The following is a 14,746-nucleotide window of genomic DNA, read 5'->3' as shown; positions in this document are numbered from 1 at the left end:
ACGCTTTGCCGGAGGCCTCCTCAGATCCAGGACACTCCATCCAACCCGGTGACTGGGTGTGTCTGATAAACTTCCAGAGGAAGAAAAATCTGGAACCTCGTTGGGGGCCGCCGAGACAAGTTCTACTCACCACCCGTACAGCAGTGAAGGTCGTCGGAAAACGAAACTGGCTCCACGGCGTGTACTGTAAGCGGGTACCATTGCCTTTACCTTACGACCAGTGGGTCCGAGAAGGCGTTGGTGACAGTGAATGTGAAAAGGTACCTAGGTTCGTACCGTTCAGCAGTGCATGCCTGGATTGGACTAGTTCTGAGAAAGAGGACAACAACGTTTTGCAGGAAGCTGTACCTCCACACTTACGACTAAACACATCGGATCCGGAGACTTTATTTAAGGACCAGAGGATACCTGGCAAGACACGATACAACCTGAGAGAAAGGTTGCCTATGAACAATTAAACTCTGTGCGTTATCATTTTTGTCTTGTGTTAAAAAGTGAAAGATTTCTTTTCCACTATCCATCAAGTTGCAGGGTCACGGTAGGAGTCTTAGGCTGTGACCTGAATAGTGACTAGGTCAACAGGACTTTCAGTGTCATAGGACGGCTAACAACCACAGCTAAGTGATTAAGGAAGATTATCGTGAGCATTGCCTTTAGAGTAATGGATAGCGCAGGAAAAGAGAATGATGTCAAAATTATGAAAAGAAATCATTATAAGAAATTATTATTCAGTCGTTGTGGCGTAGCATTATGTATTTCAGTATGTTTATGCAGTTTATTAGCATGTGTAGGATGGATCGTACACAGTATGCATCCAACACCTGTCCCTACTTCTACTTCTTTGATTTCCTCTACTACTATTTCTCCACATAAATTTTATGCACTCCCAGACCATGAGCAGATGAGAAGAATGGAGTATTTTAACAATTCATTCATCCAACTGTTACATCAACATCAATTGGTAGTGAATACTACTGATTGTTGGGTTTGTGGGCTCATACCACACAACACAGAATGGGGGGGATGCCGTATTTAGTTCTTCCATTTACGTATGAAGGTTCTGCCTGGGCTTATCTGGCTATGTTTTCTAATGCATACCAGAACCTACTCCGATATCCTCCTTGTCGGTCCTACAATGGTGGAGTGGATTTCAGTCATAGTTCTTTGATCAAGGGAATAGTGACCATGGCAAAAATAGCTGATATTATCAAGATTCCCAAAGATGAAAAGAGAACATATGATGGATGGAACGTGACCTGGTATGTCACTAGTCTCACTGATAAGATTAAACAGAAGAAATTTGCACCAATTTGGGTTTTACCCCAGAGAGGTAATCTGTGTTTACAAATAAATGGCCAGAATACCAAAGTTAAGCAAGAAAGGAGTAATTGTTCTCACATATACGTCTATACACCCTTGACTCCTTCACTGTTAGTTCCATCACAAGGCACATACTTTATCTGTCATTATAAAGCTTATACATGGCTTCCCACACATTTCTCGGGGTCATGCTATATAGCTTTTCTTCTTCCCCCGACATATACTGCTCCTGCAGATCACCATAGAAAGAGATTGGGTAGAGGGGTTATTGATGTGGAAGACATGGCCGGACAAGAGGGAGGAGATTTCCTGAAAGGAATTCTCTCCTTTTTGGGGTCCAATGGCAAATAGTAGAAACATCAGACGCCTGGTTCGTGTGGTCGATGCTACCATAAATATAACTTCTGGAGCATTAAATAATTTGACAGCTGAACTTCAGGCGGATCGCCTTATGACTTTGCAGAACCGAATGGTTCTAGACATTGTCTTGGCTGATAGAGGCGGAGTCTGTAAATTGATTAGGTCCAGTTGCTGCGTTTACGTTCCAGATAATGCCCCTACAGTATACCAAGCCATCTCTAAGCTACATGCCATCTCCGAGTCCATTCATCAGGACACTGGAGACTGGTCTGTGATGGGATGGTTTTGGGGACTACTGTCCACATGGCGATGGAAGGTGTTAACTTTCTTTGGTGCGATTCTAGCAATAATCTTTTCTTGTTGTCTTTGTTTACAGTGCGGTCCAGCTATTTGCGGACTTTGTGCAACTGTGTGTGTTTCTAAGCCAGTAACACAGGAAACAGAGAACATTAGAATGATGTTGCAACAACACCTCAATGACCTCATGACCATCGATATTGATTCAGACTAACATGAGTCTTTTGTGCTTTGCCTGAGTATGGCAAAAGCAGGGTCTAAGGTTACGTGGTTTTCGACTTCACTTAGTATCTAGCCGCCATTTTGTATTTAACCGCCATTTTGTGTTGCCTCACTCAGGCAGCACGGCGGACGTGGTAAACGCGATGTTTTTGCTCTTGCAGCTGCTATGTGTCCTCCCTGTTAAAGAGTAACTTCTGCTTATGTTTATGAAACCGATGTCAGGGTCTCCCGAGTTTCGTAAATCCATGTCTAGACTGATTAATCCATGTCTTACTCCACTGTTTGGGTCCCACCATTCTTCTTGACTTTATCTTGTTTAACTGGCCTTCGCTATTCTCTTTGTGTGTTCTCTTGTTACATAGACTGTCCTTTGAAGCATTTAACATGTTCTACCACCTGCAAATTGAATTGCGGACACTAGTGTTGATTAACCTGAAGGGAGGAGAGCACACAGGGTCTGAAAGCAGGGTGTGTTTTAGACATTCGATAGCTTGTTTTCAAACTATTCCTATTTGTCAGTTTTGTATGTTTTGGGAGTTGGCATTGTAAACTTGTGTACTATAATAGTCTGTGCGCCACGGAATGAAGTGGCAGTCTCCTGATAACATACCCGCTGGTGTACTTACAGGACCACTGTGCTTAGCTGCAGCTAATAAATCTGCTTTTCTACGCCTAACAGAGTGTCACGAGTCTCTGTCTGCCAAAGCAGATGAACTCGGAGATCTTAGGTGTGCCCTGTGCCGCCTAGCCCGTAAGGTCAGGTTCTCCACTGTGGTCCTTGCTCTTTAGTTGGCTCTGCAGTGTTTGGGTCGGCCGGTGTTCGGTCTTCCCTTTTTCTTTCAGCTACGCACTCCTTGGTGGGTTGTGCGCCTTTGGGTTCTCCGGGCACCTCTCCTTTGGTTTTCGTGGTGCCTGGGGTGCTCCGGTGTGTTGTTGGGGCCTGGGCTTTGCATCTGTTGGGTTTTGGCCTTGCTGTTCCTGTGTTTGGATGCTCTTTTGCCTATGCGGGTGGGTCGCTGGTGCCTTCTCTGCTTGGGTGTGTCCGGCTTTTGGCTATTGGGCCCTTGTGTCCGGCTTTTGGCTATTGGGCCCTTGCTTCGGGGTACCCTTTGGGTCCCTGCCTGGGTCCTTTCCTGGACTTTCTTTCTCTGATGCCTTGGCGCTTTGTTCGGTGGGGCTCTTTTTGACCTCTTGGTGGCCGGTGGTTCTGGGCCTGGTGTTCCTGGGTCCAGGGTTGGTGTTCTGTCTTTTTTCTGTGCCGCTCCTTTGCACCTGGATGTTGCGCTGGGTCCACTGTGTGGATTGGATGGTGTGGGCTGCCAGGCTCCCTCCCTGCCTTCCTGCTGCTTCTACTCTCTGGGTGGCTGGCTGTGGCTGGCTCCTGTGCCTTTCCCTGTGCCCCTTCTTTGTTGGGGTTTTTTGGCGTTGGGTTGGTTGGCCCTTTGTCTCGCCTTCCAGCCCCAGGGGGTTCTGAGTTGGGGGCCTCCTGGCTGGCTGGCCTGTCGGGTTGGCCTGCTGGCTTCTTGGGTGTTTGTGGGGATGCCTGCGGGGTTGGGATGTTGGCCTCCCTGTTTGTCTCTCCTGTTTTGCCCTTCTGCAGCTTCTCTTGGAGTTTGCCTTGAGTGGTTCCTTGGTGCCCTCCTTTGTCGTCCTGGCCGGTGAGTCGGCTCGTGGTTGGTTAGGGTTCCTCCTTCCTGGTTCTGGGGTTTGATCTTCCCCAGTTCTGTGTTCGGCCCTCTGTTGTTGTCTCTCTTGGTTGTACCTTGGTCTTGTGCTGGGTCTGCTGCGCGTTGCGCTTCAGGGCTCTCCCTGGCCTCCTTTGGGCAGGTTGATGGGTTTGTGTCCTGGTGTCTCCTGCTTTCAGGGTGTGTGCCTCGGGCCTGGCTGGTTGGCCGATCCCTGTACCCCGGGTTCTTCTCCGGGTGTGGGGGCCTTTCTGCGGCTCTCCGGTGTCTTCGCTGGGGTTGGCCGCTGGTCGTTCCTGCCCTGTGGTCTGGGCCTCCTGTGGGGTTTCTGTGCCTCTGGGTTCTCTATTGCTGGTGTTGTCAGCTGTGGGGGGCACTTGCTTGTGTTTGCTGCCCCCTTTCTTCCTGGTTGTTCCTCTGGGTCTGTGCCTGCGTTCTTGTCGAGTTCAGTCCTCTTCGGTCTTTGCGGTTCTGCTGGTGGCTTCCCCTGGTGTGGTTGGGGTTGGTCCTGTTGCTGGTCGTGTCTTTCCTTGGTCTCTTGCTTGGACGTGCCTCTACGGTCTTGTTTTCCTTCCCCTCGACTTTTGGTGTGGTCGTTTGTTGGTTTGTGCAGCTGTGAGTCACCTTCTTTCCTGTTCTGGGGGTTCGTTCTCTGTCTTTGCCCCTGCTGTGTTCCTGTTGGCAGGTAGTGTTTCTGGGCCTTTGGCCGTGCCTCCCTGCTCGGCCTGCTCTTGTCTGATCTCCGGCGTTCGGCAGGGTTGGCTTGGTTTGTCCCTGGTTGGGCGACTTCCTGGTGGTGCCTGGTGCTGTGGGCTTCACCCTTGCTGGTTTTCTCCCTGGTCGGTTGCCCTTCCTGGCTTGTTTGCACCGTGGTGGTGCTTTCGCTCCTCCTGGGCCGCCTTCCGCTGGTTGTTCATGGGGACATTTGTTTTGGCCCCTCTGGGTGTTCCCTTGCGGCTTGGCTCTGGGTGCCGGGCCTCCTCTGGCTTGCCCAGGGAATCTTGTGCTCTTTTGCTGTCTATCCTGATCGTCTTCTGCTGATTTTGGGGTTTCGGCTCCATTGGCTTGGTTGGAGGCGTGGCTGGTTGTGTGCTCCTGCCTGCGTTTTCTTCTTTCTTGTGGGCTCCCTTTTGCTTCTGTTGGGTGCTGCTTTTGGTGTGGTGCCCCTGGCATTGGTGGGTGTCCGGAAGGCCGGGTTGTTTGCTTTGGTATTCTCCACTTTGTCTAGGAATGGGACGAGGACAGGAGGGACCGGGGAGGTAATGCCCTATTATTTCCCGGTAATCTGCATTACTCCTGGTCCTGTTGTCCTCGTACCATTCCTTACGCCCCTCCCTCCCTCCCTCCCTTCGAGCAGCCAGTCTTCCGGTTGTTGGCTTGGTGTTTTCAGGCTGCATGCTGGGCTGGTCCACTTATATACTTGTTGGCAGGGTATGCTCAGACGTGAGTCCCTTGCTCACTTGGCCACTGGATTCAAGATAGCCTGGCTGATGAGGATTATGAATCCGAAACCGGTCCCAGGATGCTTGTTTCTGGTCCAGGGAAGACATGGCTTGGCAGTTCGGGCTGGACTATTCCCATGAGGCACAGGGTCAGACTGATTTGCATATGGCCATGTCTGAACTGGGGTGGCTGAGTGAGCTAAAGAATGGTGATGGATTAAACCCAGATCAGTTGACTGGTGATGAGTGTTTGATTTGCTCAAACGCTCCGTCCATCATCCCCTTTTGTATTGTTTTGTTCGCCCTAAGTTGGCAGGGTATGCTCAGACGTGAGTCCCTTGCTCACTTTGCCACTGGATTCAAAATAGCCTGGCTGATGAGGATTACGAATCCGAAACCGGTCCCAGGATGCTTGTTTCCGGTCCAGGGAAGACAAGGCTTGGCATTTCGGGCTGGACTGTTCCCATGAGGCACAGGGTCAGACTGATTTGCATATGGCCATGTCTGAACTGGGGTGGCTGAGTGAGCTAAAGAATGGTGATGGATTAAACCCAAATCAGTTGACTGGGGATGAGTGTTTGATTTGCTCAAATGCTCCGTCCATCATTCCCTTTTGTATCGCTTTCCCCACTTATATACTCCCAGTGGGAGGGGGTGGGTTAGGTATCCCAGCGTGCTCCTGTTCTTTTTTTATGTCGCGGGGATGGCCATCTCCACTTTGTATAGGAATGGGACAAGGACAACGGGATCAGGAGTAGTGAAGATTACCGGTAAGTAATAGGGAATTCCTCCCTCAGAAGTCCAAAGCTTTCCCTACTGTTGCCCAGACTGAAGTGGGAATAGTAAATGTTATCTCTTCGAAGTTCAAACTTTCCTGCTGTTGGACAGGCTGAAGTGGGAATAATAAATTTAACCCCACATGAGTCTAACACTTTCCCTACTGTAGTACAGACTGGAGTGGTAATAGTAAATGTTACGCCTTCAAAGTCCAATGCTTTCCCTACTGTTGTATAGCGTGGAGTGGAAATAGCAAATTTGACCCCTCCACAGTCCAAAGCTTTCCCTACAGTTGTACACACTGGAGTGAGAATAGCAAATTTGATTCCTCCAAAGTCCAATGCTTTCTCCACTCTTTATAGTATTTTTAGTATATGTGTTGTTTTGGGGTTTTAAATTTGTAATACTTAATTTATTGTCTAAATTAATTAATGCATTTTTTATTTGCAATTGTTTATATTTTGGATGGTCTTATTGTTACACTATATATATGTTATATATTTATGAAGACACAAACACATATATACATGTATATATGTGTTTGTGTTTTTATACAATTATATATAGTATTAATTATTGGTGGGCTTTATTTAACTTGCATCAGTTTAAATGTATATATTAAAATATTTATTTTACTACTTTAAACTCTGTTCATATTACAAAATGTATATTCTTGTATATTTTTTGATGATCTTAGTGTCATCGATATTTTTCCTCCGATATTTTTGTACTAATCAATATATGTATAGGAACACTGCATTTAGTAAACCATATTTTTTGGCAGGATATTTGTGTCAAACGACAGTGTTTACCTGGATATTGTGTCAATGATCCCTCTGAGTGGAAGGCAGTTAATGGCTGTAGTGCCCTGATCCATTGCCCCATTCTTTATCCTATGGGTACTCGCAACATTTTTCCCAGGGCCCAAATTATTTTGTCTTCAGCGAGGCCGAGGACTGCTCTGATGACAGCAGGATGGCGGTCTGGGCAATGGAATAAGATGATTTATGGGGTAGTGCAGCGTTACATCTACTGGCTGATTAGCACAATGTGAAACCTGAAAACCTGGGATAAATCCTGGGCTAGCTCCTTAACCAAATTGGGTGATCCTAAGCAATGCATTTAGTTAACTGGCCAACCTTTTTCTTCATTATCACATGTAAGAGGACTTAGGAATAGATTACTTCAGGGTGTGCGCGGTAAAAAACATCCTCCTGTTGTTCATTCAGTAAACTGTAATGTTGTTCATACGTAATATCAATCCAGCCCACCCAAAGGGTGCACCTAACACCTGACAAACAAGTTACTTACCTTCGGTAACGATATATCTGTAAGAAACAGTAGTTAGTATTAGATTCCTTACCTTAGAATATCCCCAGGCGTCAGACTGGATCCAAAAATGTTTGCTTTGCAGTACCCTTGCGCGTCGGTAGGCGTTGTCTGCGGCTCCGCGTCCGTCATCGGCGTCATAGGCTCCGTGATGACCCCGTCGGAGTACTTAGACGCCGCCTCCGCGAGCTGACGTCAGTTCTTAGACACAGCTTTTCCGCGCCAGAAACGCAGAGCCATGTTAAAAACCAACACTGGTGCCATTGAAACTAGGGCCCTGAAAGGGGATGACCTTAACCCTAGATATCGGTTCGCAGAACAGGGAGGATGGGTCGGGCGGTAAGGAATCTAATACTAACTACTGTTTCTTACAGATATATTGTTACCGAAGGTAAGTAACTTGTTCATCTGAAAGAAACAGGTTAGTATTAGATTCCTTACCTTAGAATAGGTACCCCAGCAATACCAACCCCGGTGGTGGGTCTGCGAACCAATAATCACACTAGAAAGTCCTGGAGGACGGAACGGCCAAAGAAGCCATCCCTTCGGACTTGGCTGTCCAGGCAGTAGTGTATTGCAAACGTGTGCAGCGATGCCCACGTAGCTGCCTGACAGATGTCCTGCAAGGGGACTCCCCGGCCCAGGGCAGTGGTAGCCACCGTGGCCCGAGTGGAATGGGCCCTCAGCCCAACAGGAGGCTCCTTCTTCACCAAAGGAGTGACAAGCCTTGATACACAAGACGACCCAACGAGAGATGGTCCGCTTGTGCACCGCCCGTCCCTTCTTAGCGCCCACGTAACCAACAAAGAGTTGGTCATCCACCCGGAACTGGCGAGTGCAATCCAGATAAAATGAGAGCGCACGTTTTGGGTCCAGATGGTGGAGCCGCTCTTCCTCCTTTGAGGGATGCGGAGGCGGAAAGAAGGTGGGCAAGGTGATAGACTGCCCGATGTGGAAGGCCGTGACAACCTTGGGCAGGAAAGAGGGTCTAGTCCGCAACACAACCTTGTCCGGATGGACAGAAAGGAAAGGAGGTTTGGATGAAAGAGCCTGGAGCTCACTCACTCTCCTGGCAGAGGTGATGGCAACCAGGAAAGCAGTCTTCAGAGTAAGAAGGCGGAGAGGACAGTTGTGAAGTGGCTCAAAGGGAGCGCACATCAGATATGTAAGAATCAGGTTCAAGTCCGACTGAGGCATCACAAAGGGAACAGGTGGAAACGTGTGAGTGATGCCTTTCGGAAAACAAGTTACAATAGGGGACTTGAACAAAGATGGTTGATCAGAATGAATGAATGAAAGTTGATTTGTATTGCGCGAACTTAGCCCAGCGGGCATCAAGGCGCAGTCCACACATAGACATTTATACTAATACAGAAAAATTTTATAATAAGCCTGAGAGAAAAGCCAAGTCTTCAGAAACTTCCGGAAAATGTCCAAAGAGGGTTGGTTGGAGAGTTCGTGGGGGAGACTGTTCCACAGTTTGGGAGCCAGAGTAGAGAAGGCTCTGCCACCCCATCTTACCTTTTTGAATCTGGGGACGACGAGCAGATTTCGTGAGGATGAATGAAGGTATCTTTTAGGAGAGTAAGGACTAGCAAGAGTCTTTATACCTTCGGGGGCGGAGAGAAACACAGCCCTGTGGGTCAAACAAATGAGCTTGAAGGAAATCCTGGCATGCATGGGAAGCCAATGAAGGTCCTTCCTGGCCTGAGTTGCGGATGTAAGCCTGGGTAGCTTTAGGACCATCCTAGCAGCAGAATTTTGGACCATCTGAAGCCGATGGAGGGATTTTTTATTAATGCCCCCACTCAACGCATTACAGTAGTTGAGCCTGGAAAATACCAGGGCGACTGTTGCCTGCTGGCGGGCGTCAAATGACAGGTAGGGGGCGATCTTTTTCAGCATGCGGATGGTATTGCAGCAGGTGGATACTGTTCTGTTGACCTGAAGGTCAAAGGAGAGGGCCGAGTCTATGAGGACACCAAGGTTTCTGGCCAAGTTGGAAGGTTTAGGGCAGTCTCCCAGAGAAGGGGGCCACCAGTCTTCGGACCAGATATCGTGGCTTCCTCCAAAGACTAGGACCTCCGTCTTCTCCCCATTGAGCTTTAAGTAGTTACGCACCATCCATTCCGAGACTGCCTCCATACAGGCTCGAAATTTGGAGGCAGCCTCTTTGGCCGGTGAGGTGGTGGAAATGATAATTTGGGTATCGTCTGCATAGGACAGTATTTGATACCCAAAAGATCTTATTACCTCAGCAAGTGGGGTTACATAGATGTTAAATAACAGAGGGCTCAGGGAGGAGCCCTGAGGGACCCCACATTGTACGGTCTGGGAGGGAGACAAGAAACTACCAAGCTGGACCCTTTGTTGTCTCTGAGAGAGGAAAGAAGATAGGAGACTCAAGGCAGTTCCCCCTACCCCTATCCCCTTCAGCCGGTCCACCAGGATTGAAGGGGATAGGGTATCAAATGCTGCTGTAAGATCAAGTAGCACCAATAATGCGGTCTTAGAAAGGCAGCCTTAAAAAGGCTGAAAGGGCAGAAAGGTAGACCTTGATAGTGCCCAGAGCAGAGCCCTGCTGGGCAAGAGAAAGAAGGAAGAGAAGAACCTCAGAAAGAGGGGCAGAGAGAGGATCCACAGCCTTTGCTGTGCACCATGCCACAAATCTATTCCACCTGCAGGCGTATACCGACTTTGTGGAGGGATGCCTGGCTGCCAGAATGACATTACAGACTTCAGGAGGCAAGTCAAATGGCCTCAACTGTCGCCGCTCAATCTCTAAGCATGGAGGTGGAGACTGAACAGGTGCGGGTGGAGGACCGTCCCCTGCTGCTGCGACAGAAGGTCCTCCTGAAGAGGCAGACGAACCGGGGGATCGACTCACATACTGAGTAGCTCGGGATACCAGTATCTTCGTGCCAAGTCCGGAGCCACAAGGATGACTTGGGCCCGGTTGCGTTTGATCTTCTTCTGCACTCTGGGCAGAAGTGGTATAGGCGGAAATGGGGTACAACAGACTGCAACTCCACTCGCAATGAAAAGCGTCTCCGAGTGAGTGCCGCCTTGGAAATTCCAACGCGCAGAACTGATGACATTGCGCATTCTCTTCTGTGGCGAATAGATCTAACCAAGGCTCTCCCCACTGCAGAAAGAGACCTTGCGCCACGTCCGAGTTCAGACGCCATTTGTGATCCATCATGCACCGGCGGCTGAGTTCGTCCGCCCTGGCGTTCAGAGAACCTGCCAGGTGTTGAACCACCAGGGTCACGCCCTGATGTTCCAGCCACTGCCAGAGGCGCGGAGCCTCCTGGTAGAGGGTCCATGATCCCACCCTGCCCTGATTGTTGCAGTACCACATGGCGGTGGTGTTGTCCATGAACACCTGCACTACACTCCCCCGGACAGAGGGGAGGAATGCCTTCAGTGCAAGACGAATCGTCCGCAGCTCCAGAAGGTTGATATGGAGCCGGGACTCCACCGGAGACCAGAGGCCTCTGATCTCCACCTCTCCCATGTGGCCTCCCCAGCCCTGGAGGGACGCGTCCATCAGAACTATGTGCTCCGGTTGGGGAAGGGTGAGGGATCTGCCGCTGACCCAATCGCGGTCCGTCAGCCACCACTGCAGCTGTCTCGCAGTGCCCTCCGAGATCAGGACATGGTCGGACAGGTTGCCCTGATGCTGGGCCCACTGAAACTTCAGGTCCCACTGCAGAGCCCGCATCCGCCATCGGGCGTGATGCACCAGAAGGATGTAGGAGGCCATCAGCCCCAGAAGCCGCAGCGTCAACTTGACAGAGAATCGGGATAAAGGCTGAAAGATCAGAATCAGAGCCTGAATATCCCAAACCCGCTGTTCGGGAGGATAAACCTGAAACTGCGCAGAGTCGAGAACCGCTCCGATGAAGAAGAGCTTCTAGGAGGGGCACATGTGTGACTTCGGCACATTGATGGAGAACCCCAGCTGGTGCAGGAGGTCTGCCGTCGTCTGGAGGTGGCTGACGACTGTCTGGGTGAGCCCGTCTTCAACAACTAGTCGTCGAGGTAGGGGAAGACTGAAACCCCTAACCTGCGCATATGAGTTGCGACCACCACCATCACCTTCGTGAACACCCGTGGGGCTCTGGTAAGGCCGAAGGGGAGCACGGTAAACTGAAAGTGCTCGTTGCCTACCATGAACCGCAGGTAGCGTCGGTGGGCCGGCAGGACGGGGATGTGGAAATAAGTGTCCTGCAAGTCCAAACGCTACCATCCAGTCTCCTGGGTCCAGGGCAGATAAGACCTGAGCCAGTGTCAGCATTTTGAACTTCTCCTTCCGGAGGAAGCCGTTGACGTTCCGTAGGTCCAAGATAGGGCGTAGGTCCCCTTTGCCCTTCTTGGGTACCCGAAAGTAGTGGGAGTAGCAACCACACCCTACTTCTGGCCCAGGAACGCGCTTGATGGCCCCCTTGGCCAAGAGGGCTGCAACTTCCTCCTGCAGAAGTCGCAAGTGATCCCCCGACAGGCGGTGGTATTGCGGTGGCATGGCAGGAGGGGTCGCCTCGAAGGGGAGGGAGTAGCCTCTTCGGACGATTTGCAGCACCCACCTGTCCGATGTGACAGTGCACCAGTGGAGGAGGTGATGGCGAACCTGCCCCCGACTGGCGTCACAGGGGCCTGAAAGCACGGACTAGGAGGGTTTTCAGGCGGATGCTGCAGGGGCAGGTGTGGACTGGCCTCGCCGTTGTCCCCGACCGCCGCCACGGCAGTTTCCACAGCCGCCACCGCGTTGGAAATGAGTCTGCGGTGCATGGCTGGCAGCACGTGTGGGGGCGCCCCTTCCTTGGCCGCGAAAGGCACCAGTTTGCTGGCGCGGGCCGAGAGGCCCAGGGACTTAGCCGTAGCCCTGGAATCCTTTAAGCGCTCAAGCGCATGGTCTGCCTTGTCGCCAAAAAGGCGATGGCCATCAAACGGCATGTCCATGAGAGTATTCTGGACATCAGCTGAAAAGTTGGCGGACCTCAACCAGGCATGGCGACGAATCGCCACCATCGTTGCAATCACTCTGCCCAGTGAGTCGGTGGTATCCAGCCCACACTGGATGGAATAGCGTGCTGCATCTCAACCCTCCTCAAGGGCTTGGGTGAGTTTAGCCTTGACCTCCGCCGGGCATTGTGGCAGAATGTCCGCGACCGTGTCCCACAGAGAGTGGGTGTAGCGGCCCAAGAGGCATGCGGTGTTGGAAGACTGCAGTCCCAAACTCAGGGAGGAGAATACCTTCTTGCCGTATTGCTCATACCTCTTGGATTCCAATCAGGTGGAGCCAATGGGAATGCGGTCTGCGAGTTGGAGGCCTGGATGACCAGGCTCTCGGGGTGGGATGGGTGGACAGGAAACAAGGGTTGCCTGGGGCCGGGCGGTGGCATCTGGCCACGTTCCTATCTACAGGCGGACCTGTAGCGGGCCTGGACCAAGTGCCCAAAAGAACGTCAGTCAAGGCCTCATTAAACGGCAGCAGAGGCTCAGCCGAGCTTGACTGCGGTTTAAGGACCTCAGTGAAAAGGTTAGTCCTCACGGCCACGACGGGGAGCTCAAGGCCCAAGGCCTTGGCCGCCTGCGTCAACACCAAACTGAAGGCTTCCCCCTCCTCCGTAGCCACGGTAGGGGGTGAGACAAAACCAGTGTCTAGAGAAGTGTCCAGACCACTGGCATCCCCAAGTTCACCTGTCCAGTCCTGCTGGGACTGACACTCACATGTCAGAGGGTCCTCAGACCCCTCCCAATACTCCTCATCACCCATTTCCTGATAATCAGGGTTGTCAAAGGATGGGGCCGGTTCATTGAAGTAAGACTCTCCAAGTGGCGGCGAAAGCGGCACCTGGCGGCGCTGTTCTGACTCCGGAACCAGATCGAGGGAGGCATCGGGGACGACGTAGCCCGAAGGCGGCGCCGGAGGTGACACCCTAGGGACCGGCGCCGGTGAGGTCGTTAGGTCAACTGGCGACGACCCGGATCCGGAAGCGGATCCAGCGGGGCCCAGCGGCACCGGGCCCGAAGGCGTCGGCGGTGTCGGGGCTGAAGCACCCGACCCGCTAGGGCCCCCAGATGGGTCCGCTTGGCCCGAAGGTGCTGCAGAGCCCGTCGGAGGAGAGAGGGAACTCATGGCCATGAGGAAGCGCTCGATATCCTCCGGCGTCGCCTGCTGCCCAGGGAACGGAGGGTATGGGGCAGGTCGCGACGCCCATGCCTCCGATGGAGCCGCGTGGGCGGTGTCACCCGAACCCCCGGCCGCATCGCGTCAGCGTCAGGGGGATTCGGAAGAGCGATGACGTCTCTTTGACTTCTTGTGCTTAACTGACGACTTCGAGCCTGAAGAGTGATGTCGACTTCCAGAGGTATGATGGCGCCGATCCCGCGACCGGTCCCTCGACCTCCGTCCGGACCAGGACCTCTCGCGGCGCGGGGCCGACTGCCGGAGCTCGAGCCGCTTGTGGGACCGCTCCCGCCTAGCTTTGGAAGTCAGGGCTCGGCAGTCCGGGCAGGCCTTGTCGTCGTGGTCGACGCCGAGACAGTGAAGACACCGGGGGTGAGGGTCGGTTGCCGACATCAGTCGGTCGCAGTCCTCACAGGGTTTAAAACCTGGCATCCCTACCGGCACTGTTCGGAGTCGAAGACTCTAAAATGATCAATATGGATCTTAAAAAGTTTAGTCAAAACGTGACTAAGGTACCACTTTTTCCGGATCTGCGCTGCAGGCACCCAAAAACGAAGAACTGACGTCAGCGCACGGAGGCGGCGTCTAAGTACTCCGACGAAGTCATAACGGCGTCCACGACGCCGATGACGGACACGGAGCCGCAGACGACGCCTACCGACGCGCAAGGGTACTGCTACGCAAACATTTCCAGATCCAGTCTGACGCCTGGGGATATTCTAAGGTAAGGAATCTAATACTAACCTGTTTCTTTCAGATTTGCCTCTTAGCTCACTATTGGCATTGTTGTCAGGGTGGGGAGAAGAGTAAATGTTTCTGAATTCATGTTTGAAAACTTTCACCTAAAAACACAAACTCCATAATGCAAATTAAAAAAAATAAATCTCCTAAACGGATTGATATGATGTACTAAGGTGAAATGATCCTTTATGTTTATGAAATGCACTCTTTGCATTTTGTAGAGTCTATCATATTTTTAAACGTTTGCTGCAAGCTGTTAATGGTAAACGGTGCAGGACACCCTAGTTACTTCCTTTCTTTATCTTCAATTAACCATTACATAACTGTTTGCCGTTTATTTCACATAATTTTGATGTTAGTGTTGAGTCGAGTAAACAGCA

General features: G+C 51.3%; 1 protein-coding gene across 1 annotated transcript in view; it reads right to left on the bottom strand.

The window, feature by feature from the left end:
- The window catches only part of LOC147703391 (uncharacterized), a 9,287,842-nt gene that overhangs the window by 1,880,846 nt on the left and 7,392,250 nt on the right, over positions 1-14,746 (bottom strand). The window lies entirely within an intron of this gene.

This window comes from Lissotriton vulgaris, chromosome 7 (genome assembly GCF_964263255.1).
Source record: "Lissotriton vulgaris chromosome 7, aLisVul1.2, whole genome shotgun sequence".
Classification (NCBI taxonomy): domain Eukaryota; kingdom Metazoa; phylum Chordata; class Amphibia; order Caudata; family Salamandridae; genus Lissotriton; species Lissotriton vulgaris.
This window is presented reverse-complemented; position numbering and strand designations above follow the sequence as displayed.